This window comes from Balaenoptera musculus, chromosome 5, assembly GCF_009873245.2.
Source record: "Balaenoptera musculus isolate JJ_BM4_2016_0621 chromosome 5, mBalMus1.pri.v3, whole genome shotgun sequence".
Lineage (NCBI taxonomy): Eukaryota > Metazoa > Chordata > Mammalia > Artiodactyla > Balaenopteridae > Balaenoptera > Balaenoptera musculus.
The window spans coordinates 50868151-50882606 of NC_045789.1; positions in this window are offsets into that span (position 1 = coordinate 50868151).

A 14456-nucleotide genomic window follows, 5' to 3' on the forward strand; every position below is an offset into this window, starting at 1 on the left:
GACAGCTTCTTCCCTTAAACCTCATGAACCAACCTCTGCTAGCTTCAAACCTTTCCTCTGCAGCTTCCTCACCTCTCTCAGCCTTCACAGAATTGAAGAGAGTTAGGGCTTTGCTCTGGATCAGGCTTTGGCTTAAAGAAATGTTCATGGCACCCCAAAACAATTACAATAGTAACATCAAAGTCACTGATCACAGATGATCATAACAAATATAATAATAATGAAAAAGTTTGAAATATTTTGAGAATTACCAAAATGTGACACAGAGACACAAAGTGAGCAAATGCTGTTTAAAAAAAAATGGCACTGATAGGCTTGCTTGATGCATAGTTGCCACAAACATTCAATTTGTTAAAACACGGCATCTATGAAACAATAAAGCGAAGGGCAATAAAATGAGGCATACCTTCACTAGGTGCCAGACACTGGGCTAAACACTGGTGGCATAAGACATGGGTCCTGCCCTGGAGAGACTCACATTCTTTTAGGAAACACAGACATAGCAATTCTTCATTAAAATCCAAGGTGACCCATGACTTACTTAAGCAAACTGAGTGCAAAGTGCTTATGGGAGTACAGATGGGAAAGAAGCCCAGAAGGCTGATGGAGGTGTACTTCAAGTTCTGTGATATTGCTACTAAAGGATGAGTAGGACTTTGGTGGAATAGGGTTGAGAAGAGCCTTCTAAGCAGGGAAAACATCTTGCATAGAGCTTGAAGATGCATGGAGTGTTTGGCTGGACAGTTAGAGAAAAGTTTATTGTGGGGTAGAAAAGTGGCAGGAGATAAGGCTGAGAGAGTGGAAGAGCCTGAACATGTAAGTTGTAGAACAGATGATAGCATGGGGAAGGACTTGATGCATCAGAAAAAGCAAGTGCCATCATGCCTTGTTCTAACACTTCCTTTTCTGTATGTCTCCAGGGCAAGGAGAAAGGGAGAGGAGAAGAAACTCACAAGAGAGGCTGTGTATTTTCAGCTACCATTCATGAATGATGATCATTTGCCAGGCCCCTCCCAAACCTTATCCCATTTTATCCTGTTGATAAGCCTTTGAGATAGGACTATTAAAACCTTTCACTGGTGAGGACATTGAGGATCAGAGGAGGTCTAGAAAATTTTAAAGTTCAGAGTTCATGATTGCCTGGTTCCAAAGCCATTAACCACTGCATTATACTACTTCTCTTTTCGAAGAAGCAAATGTGGGGTGGACAGAAGTTGCTGTGACTGTTATTGTCCGGATTGGTGCAACAGCTAGGTGGAGGCCACTGAAAGGAGAGGCCCAGTTGCTGACTTCTGCTTATCTGGGGCAACGAAGAAACCAGAAGGAGCAGCCATCATGTTGAAAGTCATTTGTTTTATTATTTACTTTGGTGAAGTCTCCAAGAAGTATTTTGGATTTGGAGTATTTGTTTGTTCAATAAATTCATTCTTAGCAATTGCTACCATCATCCAACGGAGGAAGAAAGAATAAAAAATTAACTTAAGTCACAACAATGGCAATGCCAGTGCTATAGAGCAAGTGAGTTTTGGCCTGTGGTTAATCATTTCCTCTAAGAGCCCTCATACAGTACCACCGTTAATTCTACAGCACTTCAAAGTTTATCTTTTCTTTTGTAAAAGCCTTAAATAAACAAAATCATAGCTTTTCTGCTATGTTCCCAGCACTTTTGAACTCTTTGATTTCTTTTGAAGTTTAATGGTTGTCTTCAGAATCTAGTTACTTGAATGAAAATGTTTGCCATTAAATTGTCAGTTAACAACAGCTCAGGAGAAAGTTGACCTAATTGGCATGACTTTTAAGTTTTTTTCTATTAACACCATTCTTAAATCCAGATAGACAAAAAGATAAAATGGACCATATCTTTTCATAAATAATGAAAAAACAGACATTTAAATGCTTTTGAAAATGCTAAGCACCATGCATTCTCATGCTACACTATAGTAGAACAGGGAAGGAGTACAGAGACAATCTAGGAAATGGGATGCTCCCTTTTAAGCATGTGATCAAAGCATTAATGAAAAAGCTCTGCAAATTCCACAATAATTGATTCTTAATCTTCTTCTAGGCTAGTAAATAGTCTTATAATAAAAATCTACTATAGTCAGTGCAACTTAAAAATTTTTTTTAAACATTTTTTAAAAAATCTTAAAAACATTCCATTTCTGTAATGGATTTTAAAATACCCACATCATCTGGGGCCCTAAAATCTACACCCCAGAGTTCTAAGAACATCATGGAATGTGGGGACTGGACGTTTTGAGCAGTAATTGTTTCAGGCAGCAATCTTATAGTCAGCTTTAAGTCATCTTCCCATCAGCCACTTGAAACCCTTCAGAGCTGGGACAGTGTTCACTCTGTATCACAGACTCCCAGTGGTCTTTGAGAAACAACCTGGAAGTTAAGTTGCTGCTTGTGATGATGGCTGATTCCTCTTTAGACTGCAGAGGAAAAAATCTGATGCATTCATCTAAAAACTTGATTTGCTATGGGAATTGCTTTGGCTAATGCAACTTTTAAGATCTGTTGGTTCACTCAAAGGTCGAGGAACATTTATATAAGGAATCTTCAATAACATTCTTTCAGCTTGGCAAGCCGTGAATGCCCTGATGCCAGGTTTTCCCTCTTTTGAGTATTAACTTTGCGTACGCCTTCATTTGAATTCCCACCAAATAGTGAAATTGTTTTCAAAATATGCAGATAACTTCGTGTAAAGCTAGAGACTTTTGTTCTACTTTTATGTCCTTATGTCCTGACCCTCCTGAATAAGTCCACAATAAGGGTCCCTCTGCCCAGTGTCGTTTGAGGCAATAGAATGAGACTGAGTTCGGTCAGAAGCAAAGGAAAGCTTCATTCCTTGGTAAGAGAATGGAGAGGTGTGAGCTCGCGCTGCACATACCCTCCCGCTGCTCTACCCGACAGGCCGTGGGCGGGGCTGCTTTATGTGGATCTCATCAGCGGGGAGGGGAGAGAGTGGAGTTCTCGCGCGAGCGAGGCAGGCGCAGCTGTGCTGCTCAGGTTCCAGCTTGCAGTGCCGGGTGCAGTGTCTCTGCGCACGGCCCGCCGCAGCCATCTTGTATTGCTGTGTCATGCACAGCGCTTTTGCACATGGCCCGCTGAGCTGCAGTGTCGGGCACAATGGTTTTGCACTAGGACCTCTGGTTTGAGGGGTCGGGGCAAGGCCTCTGCCCACAGCCCCCTACAAGCAAATGAAACTAGACGAAACACAAGGGAAAAGAAAGGTAAGATTTTATTACTCAGATTCTATTTTTATTTCCCGGGAATTGTTAATGGGCTTTGCCGGTGACAAATCTCCCCTCTGTCTTTTGTCCTGCTCCTCATTCTTGAGGGGTGCAGGCCCGTCTGTAACTATTTGCTGCAGGTTTGGGACATCGTCATAACCGCGGGGAGAGGAACAGAACTTCTCCGCAGCTGCCTTTAGACGTTTGTCCCCAGGCCTCAGCCCTGTCTGCGTCCCTGAGCGACCACCATTTGTTTAACCTTTTGGAGACAAAGAACACCAGGCTATTTAAAATACATGGCCCAGGGCTTCCCTGGTGGCACAGTGGCTAAGAATCCGCCTGCCAATGCAGGAGACACGGGTTCGAGCCCCGTTCCAGGAAGATCTCACATGCTGCGGAGCAACTAAGCCCCTGAGCCACAACTACTGAGCCTGCTCTCTAGAGCCCGCATGCCGCAGCTACTGAGCCCGCACGCCACAACTACTGAAACCCACACACCTAGAGTCTGTGCTCCGCAGCAAGAGAAGCCACTGCAATGAGAAGCCCGTGCACTGCAACAAATAGTAGCCCCCTCTCGCCGCAACTAGAGAAAGCCTGTGTGCAGCAACAAAGACCCAACACAGCCAAAAAGAAATAAAATTAAATTAAAAAATAAAATACATGGCCCAAATATTAGCCAGAAAATAATGGTCAAGTGACAAATTATTCTAAAAATAAAGGTATCTAGGTCTTTCGCCTGTAGGCACAAGACCTGTGTGGCCTGATGTGAAGGCTCACTGCGATGGCCTGAATATCCCTAGTCACACTTTTGTTGTTTTTCGGAAGCAGAGAAAGGTTCACAGGGAGTAGTCCAGGGGGCCTGTTGCTGTTTTTTAACCTCTTCTGAAAGTTTGGTGATCCGAATGGTCAGGTGTGGGTATTAAAGATACTACATTGATCTAAGAAGGAACTAGCTTTGTGGAGTTATAGACGCTTGTAATTATACACACAAAAACATACTTGGGGGACATCTTGGGGCATGATTTGAGTAATTTTTCCCCTTGTGTAAGTAAGTTACTCTGGTTTGCAGTACAACATCATTCTATAGAATGTTAAGTGGAAAATAGATGCTCCCTACTTTTCATATGGAAGTGGACCAATGTCCATAAAGAGTGGCAAATAAAATTAATAATGATTCCACAGAAAAAAAAAAGGAGTAGTCCAGGGGATCTGTTGCCCCAGGTTGTCTCTCCGCTGTTCGGGGCTTAGGTTCTCTCTTTACTGGAGTGTGATGTACCCACAAAGTGATCCCCTGCAACTTCAGGGCAGAATGGGTGGTTGGGGTCACCAAGTGGGGTCATTTCCCCTTAGGAGTGAGCTGATCTTGCAGGCTGCCGGTTTTCCAGGTTTTTAGGTTCACCCAGTCTCCTGACCAGAAAGAGTGGAAAGCCAGGTCAGTGGGTGTGGGCAGCACGTGGTTACCATATTCCGTGAGGGCTTTCATGGTTTCTCCTACCTGAAGGGCACACTTGAGTTGTTCCATTTTGAGGGGGTTAAGGTGTCCCTTCTCTTGGGCTTGGGGAATGGGTCTACCATACCTGAATTCAAACACACTTTAATTTTTCCCTTGGGGCAGTCAAAAGCAACTTAATCCAATTTTCTTGAGTCTCCTGGTATAGTTTGTCTAAGGCCAGTTTCAAGGTCTGATTGAATCTCCCTACTTTCCCCGATGATTGGGGTCACCAGGCTGAGTGCAAGGTTCATTTTATGCCTAGGGCACTTGTTATCCCCTTCATCACTTGAGACACAAATGCTGGACCATTATCACTTTGTAGGGATCCTAAGAGCCCAGACCTGGGGATTATTTCTTTTAGCCACTTCAGCTGCCTTTTCAGTTCTAGCAGGGAATGCTTCTATCCACCCAGAAAATGTGTCTACTAGCACCAAGAGATATCTGAAATTGCCCGATACTCTCAGCATCACAGTGAAATCAGTCTGCAAACCTTCCCCAGGATATGTCCCCCTGGTCTGAGTGGACCTTATCTGGGGGCTTCTAGGGGGTTTGGTGTTGGAGTGGTTTATTTTGCATATGGGAACTGTCTCAACTATGTGACCAATTATACTTTTCATGCCAGGAGTTACCATGACCACAACTAACAACTCTCTCACTTCATTCTAGCTTACCCTTCCCCCTATTGGTGTCCTCAAGTCCATTCTCTATGTCTGTGTCTTTTCCTGTCCTGCCCGTAGGTTCATCAGAACCATTTTTTTTTTTTAGATTTTGAGATTGTTCTAGAAAAAACATTCACTTATTGCCAGAGGCTAAAAGAGAAAGGGCAGATTTTAAAAACTTGAATATATAGTGTTCTATAGTTGAGTTAGTATTTCTCTCTCCACAGGAACATTTTCTTCCCTCCTGCTTCCCCAGATTTATTAAGGCAAGGACTGTGTTTTATTTATTGTTGTATATCTGGAACCTCACATCTGTCTTGTAATAAGATTGGATGCTAAAGAAATATTTGTTAAATTGCGCAAACTAAACTGATTTCTTTTTATATGCTATTTATTCTAGATTTGCTTATTCTGCTGTACTGAGGGATCATAGAGTTACTATGATTGTTATTCTTCTAAGACTTAGAAAGAAGCAACTAAGCAGCAGTGGCATAAATAGTAACATCATCTGTTTTTTTTTTTTTTTACATCATCTGTTTTTATGAATCAACATGCAGAAGAAGACTTAGAGACAAATTTCAGGCTTAAATATAGAATGTCCATTTCTATATTCAGTCTACAGAAAACTTGACATTTTTCCAGTGTCTACCCAAAGAAGATAAAATGTTAACTTCCAGTGAGTTCAGTCCAATTATTCCTCAGAATTTCTTTCCTAAACTTTCTCTTAAAGCCAAACAATGAATAGCTATGCCCCTCTGTACCTACTCATACATTAGTGTCTTCCTTTATCACCTGCATTTGGTTATTTCTTACACTGGCCTTGTGAGGGGTTAAAACTAGAATCAGAAGTTGCAAACTGGTGGTCTGCACCCAAATATGGCTCACATAGTTGGTTTCTTTTGGTATTTAAAAAATTAGTATTTGTATTTGCGGGTCCCTAAAGCCACCCTCAGGTTCAATGTGTGATTTACTAGAAGGACTTATAGAACAAAGAAAAATGTTTTACTCATGGTTACAGTTTATTACATCAAAAGAATAAAGATTAAAATCAGCAATGAAAAAAGGTGCATAGGGCAAAGTTCAGGAGACATCAGGCAGAAGCTTCCAGTTGTCCTATCCCAGTAGTCATGGGGACAGTGCTCATTCTTCCAGCAACAGTGTATGACAGTCTGCTTGGAATATTGCCAACCAGCAAAGCTACCTGAACCTTGGTGTCTAGTGTTTTTCTTGGTTGGTCACATAGGTGTGACTGACTGCCTATGTGGCTGGCCTTATTCTCCATTCTCTCCAGAGGTCAGGCTGATATCACATGACACTAGGTCCGTATCATAAATCACATTGTTAGCATAGACTATCTGATGTGGTCCAAGGCCCTTAGGTAAACAAAGCAGTCTTATCAGGCGGGATATTCCAAGGGCTTAGAGGTTACCTTCTTGGAACCAAGCAAAGGCCAATCTTTCTTTGGAATGTAAAGAGCCAATCCAGCCAATCCAGAGTATCCAGCCAATACTCTACTGCACAGTATTAATCGTAAAACCTATGAGGTTTAAGAGATTTCACATTAAATACGGATTTTTGGATTCTCTTGAAAAACTGGATGATCTGTCCCACATGTTAACCTGGCTGCCACTGATGGGAGCTGAGCAGCTTTTTTACTTTGAATAAGGCATGTGCTTTCTAGCTCACCAAAGTCCTTCGATATTACACCCCGTTTGTTTCACACAATTACATGACTTACTTGATTCTTATAAGTGTTAGATTATAGATGATTTGGAAACTAAGAGATATGTTGAATATTGAGAATAAAATAAAAAAATATCAGCCTTTTACCTACTGGATTTGTCATGTGACTCCTCAGGTTTTTCTATGTTACTCTGTTCACCATTTCTTTGCTTAACTCATGGGATAAATTGTTATTCTGAGAATATCATCATTATCCAAATAAAAGAATCAGAAGATTACTCTAGAGTAATAGTTTAAATTTTTTAAAAATCTGGGGTCTCAAAAGAATTTCTTTGCAGTAAAGTAACTATATATTGTCTAGTTTTTCTAAACTCATTCATCCCTTTTTCTTCCTAAACTACTTCCACCAGAAATAAAGGAATCAATATTGTTCCTTATTTTAGCCAGTATCACATAGAAGGTTTAGTTTGGGAACCAGGACGTAAACTTTTCGATCGCATATGACCACTTGTAACACTTTTTACTGGGACCTGTTCTAAGTTACTCCCCTACAACCTGGCTACTAGGTTATAATGAAAGCAATTTGCAGGAAAAAAAATTGCCACACATTCAAGTATTTGTTAAATAGACATTCTTTAGAAAATAGGCACAAAACAATTGATATTCTTTGTTTGGTAAGCTTGACGAGTCCCAGCTCTGTGTCTTCTCAGATGCTTTGGCCGCCTTATCACAAGAATGTTTTGCTCAAAGCACACACCCATCAGTACAGAGACAGGAATAAGGCAACTGAATTCCTTCTGATCCAAGGGATCAAAGCAGGTCTTTTAGGAACCAAGCCTGAGTATTACCCATAAAGGTGCAGGCCAGAAGCTTCCAAGATTCTCAGTCTCTGTTCAAGTATGTTTGAAGGGTCATGAAAATATTTTAGCTAATCCACGTCTTGAATACCTTGAGCATATTTCTAACGTTTGTCTCACTAATTAACAAACCAGTCATTTCTCCAATAAATTATGCTTACTTCATAATTTATTGGAGAAATGACTGGTTTGTTAATTAGTGAGACAAATAAGTAAGTAAGCACTGATGCTTACTTCCCTAGTTAACAAAGTCTCGGCTGTTGACTGAGATGTGGCTAACCGAATTGCCTGCAGTGGCTACCTTGGAGTGTGGCCTTTCTGAAGTAACACCAGCTAACTCTCTTGTAGTCTGAATTTTATAGAGTGGTTGCTTACCTTAGAGTTGAAGCTTAAACTAGCTGGCACATTCATAATACCACACTGTCTCTGCTGAATTATTTTAAAATAAATTACAAATATCTTAACACCTTTCCAGATTTCTAGTGGTAATGATTTCCAGATTACTCCTCGAGAGAGTAGATATCATATGACCTGTTCCCTACTCCAAAGCAGGAGATGCACTTAAAAATATCCACATATATAGAGATCTGTCATATTCTTAAATTCTGTGGTCATTGTGGAGAAAGGAGAGACTTTGTGAGTTGATGGTTTTTATACTTTAACTCTTTTGCTGATACTTATTTTGAGAAAAAAATGCCAGTTTTTTTAAATTTAAAAAGTAATGATGGGCTTCCCTGGTGGCGCAGTGGTTGAGAATCTGCCTGCTAATGCAGGGGACACGGGTTCGAGCCCTGGTCTGGGAAGATCCCACATGAAAAAGTAATGATGAATAAAGGAATAAGACTTATATAGAGCATAAGTTTATAAAGCAATAAATCATAATGTAAAACTCGCACCCAGAATGTATGGGTAAAAAAAACTCTCGGTTTGCAGCAGCTTATTTGACCGGCTTTGAGATTTGTTCTTTATAACAATGGGCAATCAATTATACAAATCTAAGAAATATTGTGTTACTCTTAGTACAATAATGTTAAAGCAAGTTGATAATTACCAAGAATCGAAAGTTCCATTTGTAGCTATGTCCTTAGAGCCATTAAAAAGTCAGCTTTGTTACTGAAAGTCCTGCAGGAAAGCTAAATTTGTTATTAAGACTCTGGAATTTTCTAGCTCCCAATCTCTTTTTCCCTCCACTAAAACAGTTGTTTTTACAGCATGGATTTGGATAACTAAAGTTTCTTAGGAACATAAGGATCATATTATAACAGAATAAAGGGTATTTAATGCAACACTAATAGTATGTATGGGACTAGAAAGAGACAGGTAAGAGGATTTGTGAATATTTGAGTCATTTCCTTTAAACCTTGTGATTTTGTCTTACAAGCAGACTTTTAGCTTATTAATGGTTCATTCTTTTGATGTTTAAGAGCAGAATAATGATTTTTCTTTCTTTAAAATTTATATCAAACAATGGGTACTTGAGCTTTACTCTTTGCTCTCAACACAAAATTAAATATTACATTTTGTATATTTGTATACTCAATTGTGTATAATACACATATAGTTATACCCTTGCATATACCAGTTATGAATCTAATTTTCTTCTCCAAAGAGTTCTTCCTTCACATGTTCAAATTATATCCATCTTAGGGTTTCTTCTCTTTGCCTGCTCACACAGCAGCACTCACACTGAAAGACAAAAGTGATTGGGAACATGCATAAGATACAGTTGGTAAAGGAGCAGGGAGAAAAAGATGGAAAGAAATTCTGTGTCAGGAAAAGGGATGTTTTATGTGCAGGAACTACAGAAGGCAGTAAGATGTTGGGTAGTATTTCTCCAACATTTGAAGGAATATTGTAAAATGTGTTAATCATTAAGGGAACCAAACCTTTTAAGATACCTCATTCATGTGTTATCTTGAAGTAAATCTGAAGCTGGTGCTTGTTCTGCTAGTGATTTCCTGTCTACAATGGGGGAAAGAGTTACTATTTTTAATTATATTATAGTGAAACCCTTGTTGGTTGGGCACATTACCTTCATTTGAGAACCACTTTACTGTTTTTATTTCAGGGATGTTAACAGCATATTTTATCAGTTTTGAAAGGTTTCCAGTTAAAGGTTTAATGAGGGTGAGGCTGAGAGGTGAAAGGGACAAAATAGAATAGGTCCCAAAATTCTCTTTCTAGTGCGAGCTAGAAAGTTCTTTGAGTTCTCCCTTTAGACAAAAAAATCAGAGGAACTGTGATATGTATTTTTAAAAAATATTTGTTAGCTGAATAGGAAAAAAAATCACAGAATGCCAGTTATTTTTTTTTAATGTAAAGCTGTAAAGTCCCAGCATTTAAATTTATTTTTTTTTAATTTTTTTTTTTTATTTTTGGCTGCACTGGATCTTCTTTGCGGTGCACAGGCTTCTCATTGCGATGGCTTCTCTTGTTGCAGAGCACGGGCTGTAGGCACACGGGCTTCAGTAGTTGTGGCTCACGGGCTCCAGAGCACAGCCTCGGTAGTTGTGGTGCACGGGCCTAGGTGCTCCGCAGCATGTGGGATCTTCCCGGACCAGGAATCGAACCTGTGTCCCCTGCATTGGCAGGAGGATTCTTAACCACTGCGCCACCAGGGAAGCCCAGTCCCAGCATTTAGAAAAAAACTCTCAGTTCATATTTAGATTAAGCCCAATCAGTGTGTATCCACTGTTTTTATATTAAACTTTATTACTCTCTCAAGTACGTTCCTTTATGTAACCAAATACATTTCCTGAAAACTTCTGGCACATACATACAACTGGCAGTCGTGTGTAGGATGATGATGATTATTACTGAAATTTATTTTTATAGGTGATCCACTATAGAGTCTGGTGGTTATTAACCTACCTATCAGTGTCATAAAGGTTGTGGAGAAGAGAACAAAGCTGTGAGCTCAGAGATCTGCATCTTCATCTCTGTATGATGAAGGTACCCTGGTATGGTGCCTGGGATTTATATAATAGGAATTCAATAAATGTTTTAGCTTGAGCAACTGGAAAAGAGGAGTGCATAAACTGTGATTGACACAACGCATTGTCTCATTTAATTCTCAAACCCCTCAAGTATAATAGATACTATTTTAATCTCTGTTTTATTAATGAGGAAATGTTGACTGGTGAGTTTTTGTAGCTTGCTCAGGGTCATATAACATAATAAATGGTGGAACTGAAATTTGAAGGCAAGTTCTTTAACCTCCTGTTACACTAACTTGCTTTTGCCACAGCGTTCTGAATGTTTAAACTTTTTTAGAAGGAAAGGAGAAGTTCGAAGTTTGCAGTGAGAGTGCTTTTGAGACCTAGTGGTTTTGCACAGTGACTGGTGCATAAAGATTTTAAATGGATGTTATGAGTGCTCTGAGTTTCTGCTTTGGGCAGGAGATTTTTTTTTTTTAATGCAAACATTTCCAAATGGGAAAGGCAGAAAAAAAAATCTTAGAAATCTTTATTCTTTCGAATACATGGGGAAAAAAGTCCCAGCAATGTGAGGCGATGGCTTGGATGCAGATGCCAGTGACTGTTGCTAGATCCAGTTACAGCATTTATTCTGATAAGGACACCAACTTATTGTCTTTTAATTTTCTACTCAATTTTCAGGCTAAGTTTAGATATTTTGTAACATTAAACTGTTTCTAAAGCAGTTTTTAAGGAAACCTCCCATGTGAGGCACTTTAGTTAATAATTAGAAAGTCATGATGTATAAATTAAGTGAAACAGGCTGTGTGTCTAGAGGAACAGGTGGGAAGGAGCAGTTTCAGAGACATCAGCTAGAGTGGCCCCCATGTTTTATTCCTTTTCCAACAGCACCCCACCCCTGCACCCCAGGAAACAAGTTTTCCAAGGTCCCCATGGATGTTTAATGTCAAAACGTAAGAACAATTTTTCAGTTATCAAAATTTGAGTATGTCTGACTCCCAGTGATCTTGGAGGCTCGCCCCATCCCTGATCCCTCTCTCTTTCTGCACCCTACTGCACATGCGTGATTTCAGCAATGAGGGTGGGGAAGCTGTGAGAGTGTCCATGCTTGAATATTCTCCAAGTACTCCAGCTCTCCGGGATTATTTTATCTGTTAGACTTCACTGAAATTGACACAACCCCCTTCCTCTAACCTCACATCATATTTGATGGGAACGCAAAACAATTCCTAATATTTTGGGCAAATAAATTTTTTTTGGTGCTGGGCAGGGGGGGTAGAGATTATGATTTCCCTGAACGTCTCTGGCTGTGAATTCCTGCCTCTGCCTCTCTGAACTCTCTCTCTGCTCTGCATTTTACTTCTCTCCACTCTATTCTTTGCTGACTTTCCCCAGATCAAAAAAATTCATCCTATTCCGTCATTCACAGCAATTCAGTTTTCTGCAGCCATGACTGCAAACTTATCTCCAGATCTACTTTTGCATATTCAAAACAAATCAACAAAAAGCTTGCTAAACATAACTTCTGTACTGTTAGCAGCATGAAGCACCATGAGAAGCTTTGAAATGACAGTTTTTCTTTTATCTTGGGCCAGCTCAATTTCTTGGGTAGGACTTTCTCCTCCTTACGAAAGCAAAAGGCTACAGTCAGTATTGTCTGTTTTGTTAATAGAGAATACTTATTTCCCAGGTTTCTTGTTTCCAGGCAGAGAAACATTCATTACTGCAGGGGAGGAAAATCTTTTCCTCTACCCTTCTTTGCCTGATCTAATAATCAAATTAACATAGGACAGATGAACAGGACAAAAACAAACTTAATTACATACGTACAGGGGCCTCATAAGAATATGAGACCCACAGGCAGTCAGACAACTGAGGCTTATATGCCATCCTGAGCTAAGGAGAAGGGAGTAGGGGTCTGGGACTTCAAAGGGGGAGAAGACAATTCACAGGAAGATGGGAAGAGCAAATGTTTGGTAAACAAATATTTGCCATGCCATGCAGAGACAGTGGAACACAGAGAGGAATTTGATTTCCAGACCCAGCTGAGCTCCCCTCCAGCTAACCACACTTATAGCCCATATTTTTTGTAGTTATCTCTGGTGATAGTGCTTTTCCTGGACCAGGCCTTCTACCTAAATTCTTCTAGGCAGCTAAGGGAGAGATTAAAGTTTTTCTTGAATCTGCTGGGTCTTGATTGCCTTCAGCTCAAAATAGTCTACATGCCAAAGTGGCACATTTTGGGGAGACTTGTTCTCATCCCCTTCATTGTGGTAACACACGTGACCTCTCCTTGTCCCTTTGTTCTGTTCTTTGGTGAATCTGGGACAAGAGACTGGGCATGTATGGCTCACATCTTTCCTCCGCCTGAGTCTTGGTGTTTGCCTGCCTAGAAGGAGTATACAGTCTGCATTGCTCTTCTGCGATGTCAATTTTAAGGGGCAGGTCCTTCTCTTTGGGAAGACCCAAAGGTTGTCCAGGCTGCCTGTGACTGGATGGGTAGACCTAATTCTGAGATTCTAGGTATTATGAAGCTTTTTTTTTTCCATTCTACTGATCTAAGGCATATTCTTACATAGCTCCCAAAGTAATAGAGCAAACATTTTGATCTCCATTTATTTGACTTTTACATGTCAATTTCTCAGTTATTTTCAAACCTATGTGGAGATAGGAGGGGCTTTTTGCTGGTTTTCTCAAACCCCAACTACTTTATTTTTATTTTTATTTTATTTTGTGGTGAAGGAGAGTGCATCTTTATTGTAAAGGCACTAATACAAGGAGGACAGGTGGCTCATGTTCTAAATCCCCGAGCTCCAAACCCCATCTAATTTAAATAGCACACCCCCGCTCACCACCAATGTCATGTTCCATTATTACCAATATCCTAAATCCCTAATGCCTGCTCCTCTCACCCTTCAGTCTCAGAAGACAATCTAATCTCCTATTTCAAAGGGAAAATCAAGCCAGCTGTCTCTTCCTTTGCCTTAAATCATGAAGGTCCTTCCCCTCTTTCCTCTAGCCTTCAAAAAAGGAGGTGTTCCACTCTTGGGGTAACCACTTTACATTGCTTTTAATCTCATGCCCTCAAGCCGCATATAGGACATTACTCCATCTATTAGCACCTTCTCTGCTGAACTGCCAGTTTCTCTCCTGCTGTCTCCTTTTTCTGCCTGTAAACATACTTAGGTGTCCTTCATCTTAGAATTCTTTCCCATTACCCTGTCTCCTCATGACGTTATCCCACTTCTTCCCTTCACAAACAAGTACCTTTAAAGGGTAGTCTGTCCTCACTGATTTCTTCATTATGTCCATTTTTTTTCTTAACTCATTAAAGTCAGGCTTCAACACCACCAGTCTAATGAATTTATTCTGATAAAGGTCTCCATTGAATTCTTTTTTTTTAAAATTTATTATTTATTTTGTGGCTGCGTTGGGTCTTTGTTGCTGCACACGCACTTTCTCTAGTTGTGGCGAGTGGGGGCTATTCTTTCTCTAGTTGTGGTGCATGGGCTTCTCATTGCAGTGGCTTCTCTTGTTGCAGAGCACAGGCTTTAGGAACGCGGACTTCAGTAGTTGTGGTGTGTGGGCTC